A 24,995-nucleotide genomic window follows, 5' to 3' on the forward strand; every position below is an offset into this window, starting at 1 on the left:
TGGCATATTGAGTGAAGTAAGTCAGACAGAGAAATACAAATATCATATGATATCACTTATATGTAGAATCTCAGAAAAATGGTACAAATGAACCTCTTTACAAAACAGAAATAGACTCACAGATGTAGAAAACAAAGTTACGGTTACCAAGGGGGAAGGGGGGAGGGATAAATGGGGAGATTGGGATTGAAATATTCACACTACTATATATAAAATAGATAACTAATAAGAGCCTACTATATAGTACAGGGAACTCTATTCAATACTCTGTAATGATCTATATGGAAATAGAAACTAAAAAAGAATGAATATATGTATATGTATAACTGAATCACTTTGCTGTGCAGCAGAAACTAACACAACATTGTAAATCAACTATCCTCCAATAAAAATGAATTTTTTTAAATATATAAAATATATATGTATATATATAAATATATACATATTATATATATGTGTATATATATATATGCTGAGCCCTCAGGGGCTCCAGGCCTTGAGCCAGTTTCTAGAATTAAAGGGGGTAAAAAAAAGATGTAAATGTACAGTCTACAAGGACTTCCTTAATCAAATGGACCCAAGGACCTGAGTTCTTTAGTAGATAATGTGTTCAGTTAAACAGATATTTTTGTGATGTGCATATTAGCTGCTCAGGCACTATCAACAATGGTGTCTCTGCATGTGGAGAAGTTTCCACGGCTACAGGGCCTGAGGTTCCATGCTTTTCAGGTATGGACCCTCATTGCAAAAGTTCATAAAAAGCTAGACCTCTGAAAGGATGATTCTTGCAAACTAAACTCAGAAGACAACAATATCTAAACAAAAGTTCATATTATTTAGTATCTCACTAGTGTAAAATATTTAGAAATGCTGGTTACTGCAGCAAACATACTTCCACTCTGTTCCGGAGTGCAGCCATCAGGAGTTTGGCCATTTCCATAACAAGGGCAGGAATCTCTCCCTCACTGATGAAGGAAGAGAAAGTGCATGAAACAGAGATAATATAAAGACAGAGCTATTTGGACTCGAATATTTTATGGCAGAACAAAATCTTGTCAAGAGTAAACGTGCATATAATATAAAGAAACAAAAGTATTAAGGTCAAAAAAGTGGGAAATATACAGCAGATATTTTCAAACCAAAAGAAAGCCCCTGCATTAATGTTAACATTCAGCAAAATAAATCATAAGGTAAAAAGCATTATTAGGAATAAATAAATTCACTACATGAGGGGCAAGTATACAACTCATAAGAAATAGGCAATATTGAGGAGACCTTCAAGATGGAGGAGGAGTAAGACGGGGAGATCACCTTCCTCCCCACAAATACATCAGAAATACATCTACATGTGGAAAAACTCCTACAAAACACCTACTGAATTCTGGCAGAAGACATCAGACTTCCCAAAAGGCAAGAAACTCCCCACGTTCTTGAGTAGGGCAAAAGAAAAAACAGAGGCAAAAGAATAGGGACAGGACCTGCACCTCTGGGAGGGAGCTGTGAAGGAGGATAAGTTTCCACACACTAGGAAGCCCCTTCACTGGCGGAGATGGGGGATGGTGGGGGGAAGCTTCAGAGCCACAGATGAGAGCTCAGATATAGGAGTGCAGAGGGCAATGCAGAGAGATTCCTGCACAGAGGATCAGTGCTCACCAGCACTCACCAGCCTGAGCTTGTGAGTGCTCACCAGCTTTCACCAGCTTGTCTGCTCACCTGCAAGGCCAGGTGGGGTCTGGGACCTAAGGCTCTGGCTTTGCAGGTCAGATCCCAGAGAGAGGACTGGGGCTGGCTGCATGAACACAGCCTGAAGGGGGCTAGTGCACCACAGCTAGCCTGGAGGGAGTCCTGGAAAAAGTCTGGAACTGGCTAAGAAGCAAGAGACCATTGTTTCAGGGTGCGCGAGGAGAGGCGATTCAGAGCACAGCTTAAACAAGCTCCAGAGATGGACACGAGCCGCGGCTATCAGTGTGGACCACAGAGACGGGCATGAAATGCTAAGGCTGCTACTGCAGGCACCAAGAAGCCTGTGTGCAGCACAGGTCATTATCCACACCGCCCCACCCAGGAGCCCTTGCAGCCTGACACTGCCAGGGTCCCGTGATCCAGGGACAAATTCCCTGGGAGAACACATGGCGCGCCTCAGGCTGTTGCAACGCCATGCTGGCCTGTGCTGCACAGGCTCACCCTGCATTCTGTACCCCTCCCTTCTCCTGGCCCGAGTGAACCAGAGCACCCTAATCAGCTGCTAACTTAACCCTGTCCTGTCTGAGCAAAGAACAGATGACCTCAGGCGACCTATACGCAGAGGCGGGGCCAAATCCAAAGCTGAAACCCAGGAGCTGTGCTAACAAAGAAAAGAAAAGGAAATTTCTCCATGCAGCCTCAGGAGCAGCGAATTAAATCTCCACAGTCAACTTGATGTACCCTGCATCTGAGGAATACCTGAATAGACAACAAATCATCTCAAATTGAGGCAGTGGACTTTAGGAACAACTGTAGACTTGGGGGTTTGCTTTCTGAAAATAATTTGTTTCTGGTTTTATGTTTATCTTAGTTTAGTATTTAGAGTTTATTATCATTGGTAGATTTGTTTACTGATTTGGTTGCTCGCTTCCTTTTTTCTAATATATATATAACCTTTTTGTGTTTGTGTGTGCTTCTTTGTATGACTTTGTCTGTATAGCTTTGCTTTTACCATTTGTCCTAGGGTTCTCTCTGTCTGTTGTTGTTGTTGTTTTTGGGGGGTTTTTTTGTATAATTTTTAGTGATTGGTATCATTGGTGGATTTGTTTTTTGGTTTGGTTGATCTCTTCTCTCCTTTTTTTTTCTTACTTTAAAAATGTGTTTATTTTTAATATTTGTTATTTTAATAAATTTATTTTATTTTATTGTCTTTCTTTCTTTCTTTTTTTCTCCCTTTCCATCAGAGCTGTGTGGCTGATAGGGTCTTGGTCCTCCGGCCGCATGTCAGGCCTGTGCCTCTGAGGAGGGAAAGCCAAGTTCAGACCATTGGTCCACCAGAGACCTCCTGGCTCCACATAATATCAAATGGCTAAAGCTCTCCTAGAGATCTCCATCTCAACACTAAGACCCAACTCCACTAGGTGACCAGCAAGCTACAGTACTGGACACCCTATTCCAAACAACTAGCATGACAGGTACACAACTGAATCCATTAGCAGAGAGGCTGCCTAAAATCATAATAAGTTCACAGACACCCCAAAACACACCAATGGATGCAGTCCTGCCCACCAGTAAAACAATATCCAGCCTCATTAATCAGAACACAGGCACCAGTCCCCTCCACCTGGAAGCCTACAAAACCACTGAACCAACCTTAGCCACTGGGAGCAGACACCAAAAACAACGGGAATTACGAATGCACACCCTGTGAAAAGGCAACCCCAAACACAGTAAGTTAAGCAAAATGAGAAGACAGAGAAACACACAGCAGATGAAGGAGCAAGTTAAAATCTCACCAGACCAAACAAATGAAGAGGAAGTAGGCAGTCTACCTGATAAAGAATTCAGAGTAATGATAGTAAAGATGATATAAAATGTTGAAAGTGGAATGGAGAAAAAAAATAAATGTTTACCAAGTACCTAGAAGAACTAAAGAGCAAAGAAACAATGATGAACAACACAATAAATGAAATTAAAAATTCTCCAGAGGGAATCAAGAGGAGAGTAACTGAGTCAGAAGAATGGATAAGTGACCGGGAAGATAAAATAGTGGAAATAACTACTGCAGAGCAGAATAAAGAAAAAAGAATGAAAAGAATTGGGGACTTTCTCAGAGACATCTGGGACAACATTAAATGCACCAACATTCGAATTATAGGGGTCCCAGAAGATGAAGAGAAAAAGAAAGGGACTGAGAAAATATTTGAAGAGATTATAGTTGAAAACTTCCCTATAATGGGAAGGAAATAGTCAGTCAAGTCCAGGATAAATCCAAGGAGAAACATGCCAAGACACATATTAATCAAATTATCAAAAATAAGATATAAAAAAATATTTAAACAACAAGGGAAAAGCAACAAATAACAAACAAGGGAATCCCATAAGGTTAACAGCTGAGCTTTCAACAGCAATTCTGCAAGCCAGAAGGGAGTGACAGGATACATTTAAAGTGATGAAAGAGAAAAACCTACAACCAAGATTATTCTACCCAGCAAGGATATCATTCAGATTTGACTGAGAAATTAAAACTTTACAGACAAGCAAAAGCCAAGAGAATTCAGCACCACAAAACCAGCTTTACAACAAATGTGAAAGGAACTTCTCTAGGCAGGAAACACAAGAGAAGGAAAACACCTACAATAACAAAAGCAAAACAATTAAGAAAATGGTCATAGGAACATACATATCGATAATTACCTTAAATGTAAATGGACTAAATGCTCCAATGAAAAGACATAGACTGGCTGAATGGGTACAAAAACAAGCCTTGTATATATGCTGTCTACAACAGACCCACTTCACACCTGGGGACACATATAGACTGAAAGTGAGGGGATGGAAAAAGATATTCCATGCAAATGGAAATCAAAAGAAAGCTGGAGTAGCAATCCTCATATCAGACAAAATAGACTTTAAAATAAATACTATTACAAGAGACAAAGAAGGACACTACATAATGATCAAGGGATCAATCCAAGAAGAAGATATAACAATTGTCAATATTAATGCACCCAACATAGGAGCACCTCAATACATAAGGCAAAGGATAACAGTCATAAAATGGGAAATCAACTGTAACACAATCATAGTAGGGGACTTTAACACCCCACTTTTCCTAATGGAAAGATCATCCAAAATGAAAATAAGGAAAAACAACCTTTAAATTATGCATTAAACAAGATGGACTTAATTGATATTTACAGGACATTCCATCCAAAAACAACAGAATACACTTTCTTCTCAAGTGCTCATGGAACATTCTCCAGGATAGATCATATCTTGGGTCACAAATCAAGCCTTGGTAAATTGAAGAAAATTGAAATCTTATCAAGTATCTTTTCCAACCACAACGCTATGAGACTAATTATCAATTAAAGGGAAAAACTGTAAAAAATACAAACACATGAAAGCTAAACAATTCACTACTAAATAAACAAGAGATCACTGAAGAAATCAAAGAGGAAATAAAAAAATACTGGGAAACAAATGACAATGAAACCACAATGACCCAAACATTATGGGATGCAGCAAAAGCAGGTCTAAGAGGGAAGTTTATAGCAATACAATCCTACCTTAAGAAACAAGAAACATCTCAAATAAACAAGCTAACCTTACACCTAAACCAATTAGAGAAAGAAGAACAAAAAACCTTAAACTTAGCACAAGGGAAGAAATCATAAAGATCAGATCAGTAATAAATGAAAAAGAGATGAAGGAAACAATAACAAAGATCAATAAAACTAAAACCTGGTTCTTGGAGAAGGCATATCAAATTGATAAACCATTAGCCAGACACAGGAAGAAAAAAAGGGAGAAGAGGGGAGGAACCATGATGGCAGAGTAGAAGGACATGCTCTCACTCCCTCTTGTGAGAACACCAGAATCACAGCTAGCTACTGGACAATCATCCACAGAAGACACTAGAACTCACCAGAAAAGATACCCCACATCCAAAGACAAAGGAGAAACCACATGAGACAGTAGGAGGGGCAAAATCACAATAAAATCAAATGCCATAACTGCTGGGTGGGTGACTCACAGTCTGGAGAACACTTATACCACAGAAGTCCACCCACTGGAGTGAAGGTTCTGAGCCCCACATCAGGTTTACCAACCTGGGGGTCTGAAAACAGGAGGAGGAATTCCTAGAGAATCAGACCTTGAAGCCTAGTGGGAATTGATTGCAGGACATTGACAGGACTGGGGGAAACAGACACTCCACTCTTGGGGGGCACACACAAAGTAGGGTGCTCAATGGGACCCAAGGGAAGGAGCAGTGACCCCAGGGGAGACTGGACCAGACCTAACTGCTTTTTTGGGGGGTCTCCTGCAGGGGTGGGGGTGGGGGTTTGGCTCACCATGGGGACAAGGACACTAGCATCAGAAGCTCTGGGAAGTACTCCTTGGGGTGAGCCATCCCAGAGTCTGTCATTAGCCCCACAAAAGAGCCCAGGTAGGCTCCAGTGTTGGGTTGCCTCAGGCCAAACAACCAACAGGGAGGGAACCCAGCCCCACCCACCAACAGTCAAGTGGATTAAAGTTTTACTGAACTCTGCCCACCAGAGAAGCAATCAGCTCTACCCACAACCAGACCCTCCATCAGGAAACTTACACAACCCTCTTAGATAGTGTCATCCACCAGAGGGCAGACAGCAGAAGCAAGAAGGACTACAATCCTGCAGCCTGGGGAACAAAAATCACATTCACAGAGATAGACAACATGAAAAGGCAGAGGGTTATGTACCAGATGAAGGAACAAGATAAAATGCCAGAAAAACAACTAAATGAAATGGAGATAAGCAACCTTCCAAAAAAAGAATTCAGAATAATGGTAGTGAAGATGATCCAGGATCTCAGAAAAAGAATGGAGGCAAAGATCGAGAAGATGCAAGAAATATTTAACAAAGACCTAGAAGACTTAAAGAACAAACAAACAGAGATGAAAAATACAATAACTGAAATGAAAATTACACTAGAAGGAATTAATAGCAGAATAACTGAGGAAGAAGAACATATAAGTGACCTGGAAGACAGAATGGTGGAATTCACTGTTGTAGAACAGAATAAAGAAAAAAGAATGAAAAGAAATGAAGACAGCCTAAGAGACCTCTGGGACAACATTAAACACAACAATATTCACATTATAAGGGTCCCAGAAGGAGAAGAGAGAGAGAGAAAGGACCCAAGAAAATATTTGAAGAGATTACAGTCAAAAACTTCCCTAACATGGGAAAGGAAGTAGCCACCCAAGTCCAGGAAGTGCAGCAAGTCATATACAGGATAAACCCAAGGAGAAACATGCCAAGACACATAGTAATCAAATTGGCAAACAATAAAGACAAAGAAAAATTAGTGAAAGCAGCAAGGGAAAAGTGACAAATAATATACAAGGGAACTCCCACAAGGTTAACAGCTGATTTCTCAGCAGAAACTCTTCAAGCCAGAAGGGAGTGGCATGATCTACTTAAAGTGATGAAAGGGAAGAAACTACAACTAAGATTACTCTACAAGATCCTGGCAAAGATCTCATTCAGATTTGATGGAGAAATCAAAAGCTTTACAGAGAAGAAAAACTAATTCAGCACCACCAAACCAGCTCTACAACAAATACTAAGGAACTTCTCTAAGTGGGAAACAAAAGAGAAGAAAAGGATCTACAAAATCAAACCCAAAACAATTAAGAAAATGGTCATAGGAACATACATATCGATAATTACCTTAAACGTGAATGGATTAAATGCTCCAACCAAAAGACACAGGCTTGCTGAATGGATACAAAAACAAGACCCATACATATGCTGTCTACAAGAGACCCACTTCAGATGTAGGGACACATACAGACTGAAAGTGAGGGGATGGAAAAAGATATACTATGCAAATGGAAATCAAAAGAAAGCTGGAGTAGCTATACTCATATCAGGTAAAATAGCCTTTAAAATAAAGAATGTTACAAGACACAAGGAAGGACACTACATAATGATCAAGGGATCAATCCAAGAAGAAGATATAACAATTATAATTATATATGCACCCAACATAGGAGCACCTCAATACATAATGCAACTGCTAACAGCTCTAAAAGAGGAAATCGACAGTAACACAATAATAGTGGGGGACTTTAACACCTCACTTACACCAATGGACGGATCATCCAAAAGGAAATAAATAAGGAAACAGAAGCTTTAAATGACACAAAAGAGCAGACAGATTTAATTGATATTTATAGGATATTCCATCAAAAACAGCAGATTACACTTTTTCCCAAGTGCACCCAGAAAATTCTCCATGATAGATCACATCTTAGGTCACAAATCCAGCCTCAGTAAATTTAAGAAAATTGAAATCATATCAAGCATCTCTGCTGACCACAATGCTATGAGATTAGAAATGAATTATAGGGGAAAATACTTAAAAAACACAATCACATGGAGGCTAAACAATATGTTACTAAATATCCAAGAGATCACTGAAGAAATCAAAGAGGAAATCAAAAAATACCTAGAGACAAATGAAAATGAAAACACGATGATGCAAAACCTATGGGATGCAGCAAAAGCAGTTCTAAGAGAGAAGTTTATAGCTATACAAGCCTACCTCAAGAAACAAGAAAAATCTCAAGTAAACAATTTAAACTTACACCTAAAGGAATTAGAGAAAGAAGAACAAACAAAACCCAATGTTAGCAGAAGAAAAGAAATCATAATGATCAGAGCAGAAATAAATGACATAGAAACAAAGATCAATAAAACTTAAAGCTGGTTCTTTGAGAAGATAAACAAAATTGATAAACCATTTGCCAGACTCATCAAGGAAAAGAGGGACAGGACTCAAATCAATAAAATTAGAAATGAAAAAGGAGAAGTTACAACAGACACCGCAGAAATACAAAGCATCCTAAGAGACTACTACAAGCAACTCTATGCCAATAAAATGGACAACCTAAAAGAAATGGACAAATTCTTAGAAAGGTATAACCTTCCAAGACTGAACTAGGAAGAAACAGAAAATATGAACAGACCAATCACAAGTAATGAAATTGAAACTGGGATTAAAAATCTTCCAACAAACAAAAGTCTGGGACCAGACGGCTTCACAGGTGAATTCTATCAAACATTTAGAGAAGAGCTAACACCCATCCTTCTCAAACTCTTCCAAAAAGCTGCAGAGGAAGGATCACTCTCAAACTCATTCCATGAGGCCACCATCAACCTGATACCAAAACCAGAAAAAGATACTACAAAACAAGAAAATTATAGACCAATATCACTGATGAACATAGATGCAAAAATCCTCAATAAAATACTAGCAAACAGAATCCAAAAACATATTAAAATGATCACATATCATGATAAATTGGGATTTATCCCAAGAATGCACGGATTCTTCACTATAAACAAAACAATGAATGTGATACACCTTATTAACAAATTGAAGAATAAAAACCATATGATCATCTCAATAGATGCAGAAAAAGCTTTTGACAAAATTCAACACCATTTATGATAAAAACTCTCCAGAAAGTGGGCATAGATGGCTCCCTCAACATAATAAAGGCCATATACGACAAACCCACAGCAAACATCATTCTCAATGGTGAAAAACTGAAAGCATTTCCTCTAAGATCAGGAAGGAGACAAGGATGTTCACTCTCACCGCTATTATTCAACAGAATTTTGGAAGCCCTAGCCATGGGAATCAGAGAAGAAAAAGAAATAAAAGGAATACAAACTGGAAAAAAGAAGTAAAACTGTCACTGTTTGCAGATGACATGATACTATAAATAGAGAATCCTAAAAATGCCTCCAGAAATCTACTAGAGCTAATCAATAAACTTGGTAAAGTTGCAGGATACAAAATTAATACACAGAAATCTCTTGCATTTCTATACACTAATGATGAAAAATCGGAAAGAGAAATTATGGAAACACTCCCTTTTACCATTGCAGCAAAAAGAAAAAAATACCTAGGAATAAACCTACCTAAGGAGACAAAAGACCTGTATGCAGAAAACTATATGACGCTGATGAAAGAAATTAAAGATGATAACAACTGATAGAGAGATATACCATGTTCTTAGATTGGAAGAATCAATATTGTGAAAACGACTATACTACCCAAAGCAATCTACAGATTCAATGCAATCCCTGTCAAGTTACCAATGGCATTTTTTACAGGACCAGAACAAACCATCTTCAAATTTGTATGTAGACACAAAAGACCCTGAATACCTAAAGCAGTCTTGAGGGAAAAAAACGGAGCTGGAGCAATCAGACTCCCTGACTTCAGACTATACTACAAAGCTACAGTAACCAAGACAATATGGTACTGGCACAAACACAGAAATATAGATCAATGGAACAAGGTTGAAAGTCCAGAGAGAAACACACACATGTATGGTCAACTAAATGATGACAAAGGAGGCAAAGTTATACAATGGAAAAAGACGGTCTCTTTAATAAGCGGTGCTGGGAAAACTGGAGAGCTACATGCAAAAGAATGAAATTAAAACACTCCCTAACACCATACACAAAAATAAACTCAAAATGGATTTGGGACCTAAATTTAAGACCAGATATGACAAAACTCTTAGAGGAAAACATAGGAAGAAGACCCTTTGATGTAAATCACAGAAAGATCTTTTTTGATCCACCTCCTAGAGTAATGGAAATAAAAATAAACAAATGAGACATAATGAAACTGAAAATCTTTTCCACAGCAAAGGAAACCAAAAACAAGATGAAAAGACAACCCTCAGAATGGGATTATATATTTGCAAATGAATCAACGGACCAAGGATTAGTCTCCAAAACTATAAACAGCTCAGGCAGCTCAATATTAAAGAAACATCATCAAAATATCTAGAAACAATAAATGCTGGAGAGGGTGTAGATAAAAGGGAACACTCTTGCACTGCTGGTTGGAATGAAAATTGATACAGCCACTATGGAGAACAGTATGGAGGTTCCTTAAAAAACTACAAATAGAACTACCATATGACCCAGCAATCCAACTACTGGGCATACACCCTGAGAAAACCATAATTCAAAAAGAGTCATGTACCAAAATGTTCATTGCGGCTCTATTTACAATAGCCAGGAGATGGAAGCAACCTAAGTGTCCATCACCAGATGAATGGATAAAGAAGATGTGGCACATATATACAATGGAATATTACTCAGCCATAAAAAGAAAAGAAATTGAGTTATTTGTAGTGAGGTGGATGGACTTAGAGTCTGTCATACAGAGTGAAGTAAGTCAGAAAGAGAAAAACAAATACCGTATGCTAACACATATATATGGAATTTAAGAAAAAAAAAGTCATGAAGAACATAGGGGTAAGATGGGAATAAAGACACAGACCTACTAGACAATGGACTTGAGGATATAGGGAGGGGGAATGGTAAGCTGTGACAAAGTAAGAGAGTGGCATGGACATATATACACTACCAAACATAAAATAGATAGCTAGTGGGAAGCAGCCCCATAGCACAGGGAGATCAGCTCAGTGCTTTGTGACCACCTAGAGGGGTGGGATAGGGAGGGTGGGAGGGAGGAAGATGCAAGATGGAAGAGATATGGGAACATACGTATATGTATAACTGATTCACTTTGTTATAAAGTAGAAACTAAGACACCATTATAAAGCAATTATACTCCAATAAATATGTTAAAAAAAATAAAGAAACAAACAACCCAATCCAAAAATGGACAGAAGACCTAAATAGACATGTCTCCAAAGAAGACAAAAATATGGCCAAGAAGCACACGAAAAGCTGCTCAACATCACTAATTATTAGAGAAATGCAAATCAAAACTACAATGAGGTATCACCTCACACCAGTTAGAATGGGCATTAGAAAATCTACAAACAACAAATGCTGGAGAGGGTGTGGAGAAAAGGGAACCCTCTTGCACTGTTGGTGGGAATGTAAATTGATACTGCCACTATGGAGAACAGTATGAAGATTCCTTAAAAAACTAAAAATAGAATTACCATATGACCCAGCAATCCCACTACTGGGCATCGACACAAAGAATACCATAATTCAAAAAGGCACATGCACCCCAATGTTCATGGCAGCACTATTTACAATAGCCAAGTCAGGAAAGCAAACTAAATGCCCATTGACAGATGAATGGATAAAGAAGTTGTGGTACATATATAGCAATGGAATATTACTCAGCCATAAAAAATGAAATTGTGTCATTTGTTGAGACGTGGATGGATCTAGAGACTGTCATAGAGAGTGAAGTAAGTCAGAAAGAGAAAAACAACTATCGTATATTAATGCATGTATGTGGAACCTTGAAAAATGGTACAGATGAACTGGTTTGCCAGGCAGAAGTTGAGACACAGATGTAGAGATCAAACTTATGGACACCAAGGTGGGAAAACCACGGTGGGGTGGGGATGGTGGTGTGCTGAATTGGGCAATTGGAATGTACATGTATACACTGATGTGTATAAAACTGATGACTAATAAGAACCTGCAGTATAAACAAACAAACAAGTAATACTAAACTTTCTTTGGGTTATTTGTATGGAAATATGTTAATATAAATGTTTCAGGCATTACAAGAAATTTCTGAAAACCTTATATGTTCTGGTATAATGTTATAAGTCATAATTCTAGTTATTACTTTAAAATATATATCTCAGAGGGCTTCCCTGGTGGTGCAGTGGTTGGGAGTCCGCCTGCTGATACAGGGGACATGGGTTCGTGCCCTAGTCCCGGAAGATCCCACATGACGCGGAGTGGCTGGGCCTGTGAGCCATGGCCACGGAACCTGCACGTCCAGAGCCTGTGCTCCACAATGGGAGAGGCCACAACAGTTAGAGGCCCACGTTCGGCAAAAAGAAAAATAATGTATTTCTCAGAAATAACTAAATTTCCTTGTCTATTGCATTATTATGAACTTTCATCAAATCTTTAACCGTGGTCATTTTTAAGTCCTTTGTCATTTACAGACTGTTCTGGGTGTACTCTGATGCTTTTGCAAAAATGTTCCTATAAAAGTGTTTCATCTTCAAGGAATTCATGGAACAGACTCTGACAAGCACAGGTTTCTGGTAACTGACTATACTGCTGAACTGAATGAATAAGCATTTTCAGAACTCTAATGGAAAACTGATGAATTCATAAAAGTGCTAACAAAAGATCAAGATAAAAAAATATTAATTACATGGGACTGAGTGAACGGATGAGGATGATTATAATTTGTGTGACTTTCTGTTTGAATAAAAAAAAAGTCCCTCAAGGACTCAGAGGCAAAAAATATACAAATCAATTTTCACTGCAAAGTAAAGGATCTCTTACAGTGGAGGATTACTGGACTGAATGTCAATATTATGACATAATATGAGTGTGTTTCATGTTTCATAATTGCAATCATTGTTGCTTTTGTTGTGGTCATCCATTTACAATGTTTGGTGTCAGTTTATTTATCTCTTGTAAAAATAAATTACAGTGTGTGTTGTAAAAAAAAAGGGAGAAGACTCAAATCAATAGAATTAGAAATGAAAAAGGAGAAGTAACAACTGACACTACAGAAATACAAAGGATCATGGGAGATTACTGCAAGCAACTATATGCCAATAAAATGCACAACCTGGAAGAAATGGACAAATTCTTAGAAAAGCACAACCTTCCAAGACTGAACCAGGAAGAAATAGAAAATATAAACAAACGAATCACAAGCACTGAAATTGAGACTGTGGTTAAAAATCCTCCAACAAACAAAAGCCCAGAAGCAGACAGATTCACAGGCAAATTCTATCAAACATTTAGAGAAGAGCTAACAGCTATCCTTCTCAAACGCTTCCAAAATATAACACTGGGAGGAACACTCCCCAATTCATTTTATGAGGCCACCATAACCCTGATATCAAAACCAGACAAAGATGTCACAAAGAAAGAAAACTACAGACCAATATCGCTGATGAACATAGATGTAAAAATCCCCAACAAAATACTAGCGAGCAGAATCTAACAGCACATTAAAAGGATCATACACCATGATCATGTGGGGTTTATCCCAGGAATGCGAGGATTCTTCAATATACACAAATCAATCAATGTGATAAACCATATTAACAAATTGAAGGAGAAATACCATATGATCATCTCAGTACAGACAGAAAAAGCTTTCGACAAATTCAACAGCCATGTATGATGAAAACCCTCTAGTAAGTAGACATAGAGGGAACTTACCTCTACATAATAAAGGCCATATATGACAAACCCACAGACAACATCGTCCTCAATGGTGAAAAACTGAAAGCATTTACTCTAAGATCAGGAAAAAGACAAGGTTGCCCACTCTCACCACTATTATTTAACACAGTTTTGGAAGTTTTAGTCACAGCAATCAGAGAAGAAAAAGAAATAAAAGGACTCCAAATCAGAAAAGAAGAATAAAAGCTGTCACTCTTTGCAGATGACATGATACTATACATAGAGAATTCTAAAGATGCTACCAGAAAAGTATTAGAGCTAAGCAATGAATTTGGTAAAGTAGCAGGATACAAAATTAATGCACAGAAATCTCTTGCATTCCTATACACTAATGGTGAAAAAACTGAAAGTGAAATTAGGAAACACTCCCATTTACCTTTGCAACAAAAAGAATAAAATACCTAGGAATAAACCTACCTAAGGGGACAAAAGGCCTGTATGAAAACTATAAGACACTGATGAAATAAAGATGGTACAAACAGATGGAGAGATATACCATGTTCTTGGATGAAAGAATCAACATTGTGAAAATGACTATACTACACAAAGCAATCTACAGATTCAATGCAATCCATATCAAACTACCACTGGCATTTTTCACAGAACTAGAACAAAAAATTTCACAATTTGTATGGAGACACAATAGACACTGTATAACCAAAGCAATCTTGAGAATTATAAAGGGAGCTGGAGAGGCTTCCCTGGCGGCTCAGTGGTTGAGAATCTGCCTGCTAATGCAGGGGACACGAGTTCGAGCCCTGGTCTGGGAAGATCTCATATGCCATGGAGCAACTAGGTCCATGAGCCACAACTACTAAGCCTGTGCGTCTGGATCCTGTGCTCCACAACAAGAGAGGCCACGACAGCAAGAGGCCCACACAATGCGATGAAGAGGGGCCCGCACTTGCCACAACTAGAGAAAGCCCTTGCAGAGAAACGAAGATGCAACACAGCCAAAAGTAAATTAATTAATTAATTAAAGTAGCCTTAATTTAAAAAAAAAAAAAACGGAGCTAGAGGAATCAGGTTCCCGGACTTCAGACTAAACTAAAAAGTTACCTTAATCAAGGCACTGTGGTTCTGACACAGAACAGAAATATAGATCAATGGAACAGGATAGAAAGCCCAGAGATAAACCCATGCACATATGGTCACCCTATCTTTGATAAAGGAGACAACAATATACAATGGAAAAAAGACAGCCTCTTCAATAAGTGGTGCCTGAAAAACAGGACAGCTACATGTAAAAGAATGAAATTAGAACACTCCCTAACACCATACATGAAAATAAACTCAAAATGGATTAAAGACCTAAGTGTAAGACCAGACACTATAAAACTCTTAGAGGGAATGATAAGCAGAACACTGTATGACATAAATCACAGCAAGATCCTGTTTGACCCAACTCCTAGAGAAATAGAAATAAAAACAAAAATAAACAAATGGGACCTAATGAAATTTAAAAGCTTTTGCACAGCAAAAGAAAACATAAAGAAGACAAAAAGACAACCCTCAGAATGGGAGAAAATAGTTGCAATTGAAGAAACTGACAAAGGACTGATCTCCAAAATTTACAAGCAGCTCATGCAGCTCAATATCAAAAAAACAAACAACCCAATCCTAAAATGGGCAGAAGACCTAAATAGACATTTATCCAAAGAAGATATACAGATTGCCAACAAACACATGAAAGGATGCTAAACATCAGTAATCATTAGAGAAATGCAAATCAAAACTACAATGAGGTATCACCTCACATCAGTCAGAATGGTCATCATCAAAAAATTAACAAAAATTAAATGCTGGAGAGGGTGTGGAGAAAATGGAACCCTATTGCACTGTTGGTGGAAATGTAAATTGATACAGCCACTGTGGAGAACAGTATGGAGGTTCCTTAAAAAACTAAAACTAGAACTACCATATGACCCAGCAATCCCACTACTGGGCATATACCCTGAGAAAACCATAATTCAAAAAGAGTCATAGGAGAGGGGGAAGATGGCGGAAGAGATGGAAGAGGCAGAGATCACCTTCCTCCCCACAGATACACCAGAAATACATCTACACGTGGAACAACTCCTACAGAACACCTACTGAACGCTGGCAGAAGACCTCAGACCTCCCAAAAGGCAAGAAACTCTCCACGTACCTAGGTAGGGCAAAAGAAAGAAGAATAAACAGAGACAAAAGAATAGGGATGGGACCTGCAACAGTGGGAGGGAGCCCTGAAGGAGGAAAGGTTTCCACACACTAGAAGCCCCTTCGTGGGTGGAGAATCCGGGAGGTGGAGAGGGGGAGCTTCGGAGCCAAGGAGGAGAGTGCAGGCACAGGGGTGTGGAGGGCAAAGCGGAGAGATTCCCGCACAGAGGATAGGTGCCGACCAGCACTCACCAGCCCGAGAGGCTTGTCTGCTCACCCACCGGGGCGGGCAGGGCTGGGAGCTAAGGCTTGGGCTTCGGTCTGAGCGCAGGGAGAGGATTGGCGGCGTGAACACAGCCTGAAGGGGTTAGTGCAACACGGCTAGCCAGGAGGCAGTCTGGGGAAAAGTCTGGACCTGCCGAAGAGACAAGAGACTTTTTCGTCCCTCTTTGTTTCCTGGTGCGTGAGGAGAGGGGATTAAGAGCACTGCTTAAAGGAGCTGCAGAGACGGGCACGAGCCGCGGCTAACAGCGCGGACCCCAGAGACAGGCATGAGACGCTAAGGCTGCTGCTGCCACCACCAAGAAGCCTGTGTGTGAGCACAGGTCACTCTCCACACCTCCCTTCCGGGGAGCCTGTGCAGCCCACCACTGCCAGGGTCCCAGGATCCAGGGACAACTTCCCGGGAGAACGCATAGCACGCCTCAGGCTGGTGCAACGTCCCGCCGTCCTCTGCAGCTGCAGGCTCACCCCGCACTCCATAACCCTCCCTCTCCCCGGCCTGAGTGAGCCGGAGGCCCTGAATAAGCGGCTCCTTTAACCCCGTCCTCTCTGAGCAAAGAACAAACGCTTTCCGGCGACCTACACGCAGAGGCGGGGCCAAATCCAAAGATGAACCCCAGGAGCTGTGCAAACAAAGAATAGAAAGGGAAATCTCTCCCAGCAGCCTCAGGAGCAGTGGATTAAATATCCACAATCAACTTGATGTACCCTGCATCTGTGGAATACATGAATAGACAACGAATCATCCCAAATTGAGGAGGTGGACTTTGAGAGCAAGATTTATTATTTTTTCCCCTTTTCCTCTTTTTGTGAGTGTGTATGTGTATGCTGCTGTGAGAGATTTTGTCTGTATAGCTTTGCTTTCACCATTTGTCTTAGGGTAATATCCGTCCTTTTTTTTTTTAACTTAAAAAATTTTTTTTTTCTTAATAATTATTTTTTATTTTAATAACTTTATTTTATTTTACCTTACTTTATTTTCTTTTATCCTCTTTCTTTCTTTCTACTTTTTCTCCCTTTATTCTGAGCCATGTGGATGAAACACCCTTGATGCTGCAGCCAGCAGTCAGTGCTGTGCCTCTGAGTTGGGAGAGCCAACTTCAGGACATGGGTCCACAAGAGACCTCCCAGCTCCACATAATATCAAATGACAAAAATCTCCCAGACATCTCCATCTCAACACCAACACCCAGCTTCACTCAATAACCAGCAAGCTACAGTGCTGGACACCCTATGCCAAACAACTAGCAACACAGGAACACAACCCCAACCATTAGCAGAGAGGCTGCCTAAAATTATAATAATTCCACATACCCCAAAACACAGCACAAGATGTGGACCTGCCCACCAAAAAGACAAGATCCAGCCTTATTCACCAGAACACAGGCACCAGTCCCCTCCACCAGAAAGCCTACAAAACCCACTGAACCAATTTTACCACTGGGGACAGACACCAAAAACAACAGGCACTACAAACCTGCAGCCTGCAAAAAGGAGACCCCAAACACAGTAAGATAAGCAAAATGAGAAGACAGAAAAACACACAGCAGTTGAAGGAGCAAGACAAAAACCCACCAGACCTAACAAGTGAAGAGGAAATAGGCAGCCTACCTGAAAAATAATTCAGAATAATGATAGGAAAGATGATCCAAAATCTTGGAAATAGAATAGACAAAATGCAAGAAACATTTAACAAGGACCTAGAAGAACTAAACATGAAACAAGCAACGATCAACAACACAATAAATAAAATTAAAAATACTCTAGAAGGGATCAATAGCAGAATAACTGAGGCAGAAGAACGGATAAGTGACCTGGAAGATAAAGTAGTGGAAATAACTACTACAGAGCAGAATAAAGAAAAAAGAATGAAAAGAATTGAGGACAGTCTCAGAGAACTCTGGGACAACATTAAATGCACCAACATTCAAATTACAGGGATTCCAGAAGAAGAAGAGAAAAGGAAAGGGACTGAGAAAATATTTGAAGAGATTATAGTTGAAAACTTCCCTAATATGGGAAAGGAAATAGTTAATCAAGTCCAGGAAGCACAGAGAGTCACATACAGGATAAACCCAAGGAGAAACACTCCAAGACACAGATTAATCAACCTGTCAAAAATTAAATACAAAGAAAACATATTAAAAGAAGCAAGGGAAAAACAACAAATAACACACAAGGGAATCCCCATAAGGTTAACAGCTGATTTTTCAGCAGAAGCTCTGCAAGCCAGAAGGGACTGGCAGGACATATTTAAAGTGAAGAAGGAGAAAAACCTACAACCAAGATTACTCTATACAGCAAGGATCTCATTCAGATTTAATGGAGAAATTAAAACCTTTACAGACAAGCAAAAGCTGAGAGAGTTCAGCAGCACCAAAACAGCTTTACAACAAATGCTAAAGGATCTTCTCTAGGCAAGAAACACAAGAGAAGGAAAATATGTATAATATCAAACCCAAAACAATTAAGAAAATGGGAATAGGAACATACATATCGATAATTACCTTAATGTAAATGGATTAAATGCTTCCACCAAAAGACACAGACTGGCTGAATGGATACAAAAACAAGACCCATATATATGCTGTCTACAAGAGACCCACTTCAGACCTAGAGACACCTACAGACTGAAAGTGAGGGGATGGATAAATATATTCCATGCAAATGGAAAGCAAAAGAAAGCTGGAGTAGCAATACTCATATCAGACAAAATAGATTTTAAAATAAAGACTATTAGAAGAGACAAAGAAGGACACTACATAATGATCAAGGGATCGATTCAAGAAGAAGATATAACTATTGTAAATATTTATGCACCTACATAGGAGCACCTCAGTACATAAGGTAAATACTAACAGCCATAAAAGGGGAAATCGACAGTAACACATTCATAGTATAGGGGACTTTAACACCCCACTTTCACCAATGGACAGATCATCCAAAATGCAAATAAATAAGGAAACACAGGCTTTAAATGATACATTAAACAAGATGGACTTAATTGATATTTATAGGACATTCCATCCAAAAACAACAGAATACACATTTTTCTCAAGTGCTTATAGAACATTCTCCAGGATAGATCATATTTTGGGTCACAAATGAAGCCTTAGTAAATTTAAGAAAATTGAAATTGTATCAAGTATCTTTTCTGACCACAACGCTAGGAGACTAGATATCAATTACAGGAAAAGATCTGTAAAAAATACAAACACATGGAGGCTAAACAATACACTACTTAATAACGAAGTGATCACTGAAGAAATCAAAGGGGATATAAAAAAATACCTAGAAACAAATGACAATGGAGACACGACGACCCAAAACCTATGGGATGCAGCAAAAGCAGCTCTAAGAGGCAAGTTTATAGCAATACTATCCTACCTTAAGAAACAGGAAACATCTCGAATAAACAAGCTAACCTTGCACCTAAAGCAATTAGAGAAAGAAGAACAAAAAAAACCCAAAGTTAGCAGAAGGAAAGAAATCATAAAGATCAGATCAGAAATAAATGAAAAAGAAATGAAGGAAATGATAGCAAAGGTCAATAACACTAAAAGCTGGTTCTTTGAGAAGATAAACAAAATTGATAAACTATTAGCCAGACTCATCAAGAAAAAAAAGGAGAAGACTCAAATCACTAGAATTAGAAATGAAAAAGGAGAAGTAACAACTGACACTGCAGAAATAAAAAAACATCATGAGAGATTACTACAAGCAACTCTATGCCAATAAAATGGACAACCTGGAAGAAATGGAGAAATTCTTAGAAATGCACAACCTGCCAAGACTGAATCAGGAAGAAATAGAAAATATGAACAGACCAATCACAAGCACTGAAATTGAAACAGTGATTAAAAATCTTCCAACAAACAAAAGCCCAGGACCAGATGGCTTCACAGACGAATTCCATCAAACTTTTAGAGGAGAGCTAACACCTATCCTTCTCAAATTCTTCCAAAATATATCAGAGGGAGGAACACTCCCAAACTCATTCTACAAGGCCACCATCACCCTGATACCAAAACCAGACAAGGATTTTACAAAGAAAGAAAACTACAGGCCAATAACACTGATGAACATAGATGCAAAAATCCTCAACAAAATACTAGCAAACAGAATCCAAGAGCACATGAAAAGGATCATATACCATGATCAAGTGGGGTTTATTCCAGGAATGCATGGATTCTTCAATATACGCAAATCAATCAATGGGATACACCATATTAAGAAATTGAAGGAGAAAAACCTTATGGTCATCTCAATAGATGCAGAGAAAACTTTTGACAAAATTCAACACCCATTTATGATAAAACCTCTGCAGAAAGTAGGCCTAGAGGGAACTTTCCTCAGTATAATAAAGGCCATATATGACAAACCCACAGCCAACATCATCCTCAATGGCGATATACTGAAAGCATTTCCACTAAGATCAGGAACAAGACAAGGTTGCCCACTCTCACTGCTCTTATTCAACATAGTTTTGGAAGTTTTAGCCCCAGCAATCAGAGAAGAAAAGGAAATAAAAGGAATCCAAATCAGAAAAGAGGAAGTAAAGCTGTCACTGTTTGTAGATGACATGATACTATATATACAGAATTCTAAAGATGCTACCAGAAAACTACTAGAGCTAATCAATGAATTTGTAAAGTAGCAGGATACAAAATTAATGCACAGAAATCTCTTGCATTCCTATACACTAATGATGAAAAATCTGAAAGTGAAATCAAGAAAACACTCCCATTTACCTTTGCAACAAAAAGAATAATATATCTAGGAATAAACCTACCTAAGGAGACAAAAGACCTGTATGCAGAAAATTATAAGGCACTGATGAAAGAAATTAAGGATGATACAAATAGATGGAGAGATATACCATGTTCTTGGATTGGAAGAATCAACATTGTGAAAATGAATCTACTACCCAAAGCAATCTACAGATTCAATGCAATCCCTATCAAACTACCACTGGCATTTTTCACAGAACTAGAACAAAAAATTTCACAATTTGTATGAAACACAAAAGACTCCAAGTAGCCAAAGCAATCTTGAGAACAAGAAACGAAGCTGGAGGAATCAGGCTCCCTGACTTCAGACTATACTACAAAGTTACAGTAATCAAGACAGTATGGTACTGGCACAAAAACAGAAAGATAGATCAATGGAACAGGATAGAAAGCCCAGAGATAAACCCATGCACATATGGCCACCTTATCTTTGATAAAGGAGGCAGGAATGTACAGTGGAGAAAGGACAGCCTCTTCAATAAGTGGTGCTGGGAAAACTGGACAGGAACATGTAAAAGTATGAGATTAGATCACTCCCTAACACCATACACAAAAATAAGCTCAAAATGGATTAAAGACGTAAATGTAAGGCCCGAATCTATCAAACTCTTAGAGGAAAACATAAGCAGAACACTCTATGACATACATCACAGCACCTCCTAGAGGTGCCTTTTGACCCACCTCCTAGAGAAATGGAAATAAAAACAAAAATAAATTACTGGGACCTAATGAAACTTCAAAGCTTTTGCACGGTAAAGGAAACCATAAACAAGGTGAAAAGACAACCCTCAGAATGGGAGAAAATATTTGCAAATGAAGCTACTGACAAAGGATTAATCTCCCAATATGTACAAGCAGCTCTTGCAGCTCAATATCAAAAAACAAACAACCCAATCCAAAAACAGGCTGAAGACGTAAATAGACATTTCTCCAAAGAAGATATACAGATTGCCAACAAACACATGAAAGGATGCTCAGCATCACAAGTCATTAGAGAAATGCCAATCAAAACTCCAATGAAGTATCACTTCACACCAGTCAGAATGGTGATCATCAAAAAATTTACAAACAATAAATGCTGGAGAGGGTGTGGAGAAAAGGGAGCCCTCTTGCACTTCTGGTGGGAATGTAAATTGATACGGCCACTATGGAGAACAGTATGGAGGTTCCTTAAAGAACTAAAAATAGAACTACCATATGACCCAGCCATCCCACTACTGGGCATATACACTGAGGAAACCATAATTCAAAAAGTGTCATGTACCACAATGTTCATTGCAGCTCTATTTACAATAGCCAGGACATAGAAGCAACCTATGTGTCCATCAACAGATGAATGGATAAAGAAGGTGTGGCACATATGTACAATGGAATATTACTCTGCCATAAAAACAAAGGAAACTGAGTTATTTGTAGTGAGGTGGTTGGACCTAAAGTCTGTCATACAGAGTGAAGAAAGTCAGAAAGAGAAAAACAAATACTGTATGCTAACACATATACTTGGAATCTAAAAAAAGAAAAAAAATGATTCTGTAGGACCTAGGGGCAGGACAGGAATAAAAACACAGATGTAGAGAATGGACTTGAGGATATGGGGAGGGGGAAGTGTAAGTTGGGACGAAGTGAGGGAGTGGCATGGACATATATACACTACCAAATGTAAAATGGATAGCTTGTGGGAAGCAGCCACATAGCAGAGGGAGATCAGCTCAGTGCTTTGTGTCTACCTCGATGGGTGGGATAGGGAGGGTGGGAGGGAGACGCAAGAGGGAGGTGATATGGGGATATATGTTTATGTATAGCTGATTCACTCTGTTATATAGCAGAAATTAACATACCATTGTAAAGAAATTATACTCCAATAAAGATGTTAAAAAATAAATTCTTTGAGAATATGGAGAGAGAAGAGATTAGGTGATTCTCCAAAAGTTTTAGAAAGAGATTAAATATGTACTAGGAAAATGGCCAACATGAGAAAAATGGCACCAATGGGAGGAGTACTAAGGAATTACAAGAAAAACAATTGACACTAGACCAAAATTTATATTGAGGATATTGGTGTCAGGGTACCTCCTTGCAGTTTGTGCTGGGAAGTATATGGTGAAGAATTAGAGGCAAGGACCACATCTCTGGATGTTGGTCTTACTGTATAGTAATAAATTTTAAATTTTTTATTGTTAAGATTCACATGGTTAATTGTGAAATAGAATATACATGCTTTTTTTTTTGGAGCTGCAGTCTATGCTCCTCCACTTTCGAGATGACCCAGTCAGCTAACCTCTTGATGTCTCACGTTCCTGGACATTAATATGAAGATAATAACAACTAATCATAATTAAGCTTACTCCCTAAGGTGGTAGTGAAGGTAAAATGAAAGAATACACATGGAAGTGCTTTGCACGTTGCCAAATCCTATGCATGTGATTGTTGCTGTGAAGACAGTATAATTACATCCAATTAATTTTGTGATACCAGCCTAGTCATTCCAAGCAGCCTGAAATTATACTTTTGTATTCCTCCAACTTTTATTGGAAAAGCATAGGGACTCCCATACACACAGATGCATTATAAGTAAATTGTACATGAAACAAACCATCCTCCTTTTTCTCCCTGCCCCATCCCTTCCTGTCTAGCTCTGTTCTCCAATTCAAAACGAGTTGGGTTTGATTCCACTGGATGCTAAAGATCAGGAAATACTATCCAACCATCGGTGTACCCTTCCAGTGGGGCTCTTTTGAAAACATGGCAGTTAGCAAACTTGTAGGTAGGTCTGTTGGGGATCATCTTTGGGTCCCAGTCATTGTTGCTGCTTTTGTCCAGGAAATATGATGTACTTTACACCCACTAATATCCTATTCCTCTTCATGCACAAGACAGTCAGAGCTCTCAGACTAAATAGGCTCACACCACCTTTTAGGACTCTACTAAAAGAGAGCTGATGGAGTGTTCTGAGATTCTTCAAAAAGTGATTGCTTTTTCATTGGTTCCATCTTTGATAAAGAAAATATGTTTCAAACATAGAATCTCAGTATGACTGAGGATCTAAAATGTCCCCTAGAGCTAATTCCTGGCTGAAGTGTGAAGAATTTTAATAGTATCCCTGACAAGTGGTTGTTTTGTTTCAGTTGAATCCCTATTGTGACAGGAAATTTACTCTCTTATAATTTTAGTGCTCAATAAATATTTGATGTATACAGGCATTTTTAAGAAAATTAGACTTCCACTAGAACCATATCCCACATAAGTAGACAGTCCTGCATTCTGAACCGACACAGGATGACTACCTGCTAAAATGAAAGATATACACAGGACCCAGAAACTCCTAGCATAACAGAAAAAATATAAAGGACATGATAAAATTTACCCATCAGCCAAAACCAAGAAATATATAAAATGAAAAAAAAATGTATTAACTGACACCAGCAAGGATTTTCAAAGCATCTCATAAGTTAAGATTCAACAATAAATTACAGATTCCCTGAAAACAAATAAAAGAAATAGAAGTTATTTTAAAAGTGGATATTATAAAACTGAAGTATAAAAAGAAAGAAAACTTGTCAAATGGGCCTAATAGTTGAATGGAGATGACGGAGTGAACTTGAGGATGGATCAATAAAATTCACTGAAAGTAAACAACAGAGAGAAAAAATTTTCTTTATAAGAACACTGAAAAATACCTAACAGAGCTTCATGAACTTGCAGTAAGTGCAAAAGATTCAAAATTCATATAATTAGATCCCCAAAGTGAGAAGAGAGAGTAAGGTAGAAAGAATAGAGTTAAAATCATGGCTGAGAGCTTTTTAAATTTGGCCAAAGATTCAAGTATATCAAAATATACAAGTCATTAAGTCCAAGAAACTTAATG

The sequence above is a fragment of the Delphinapterus leucas genome, chromosome 2, assembly GCF_059928025.1.
Source record: "Delphinapterus leucas isolate spDelLeu-1000000601 "Yukka" chromosome 2, BTC_Dleu_Yukka2, whole genome shotgun sequence".
Taxonomy (NCBI): domain Eukaryota; kingdom Metazoa; phylum Chordata; class Mammalia; order Artiodactyla; family Monodontidae; genus Delphinapterus; species Delphinapterus leucas.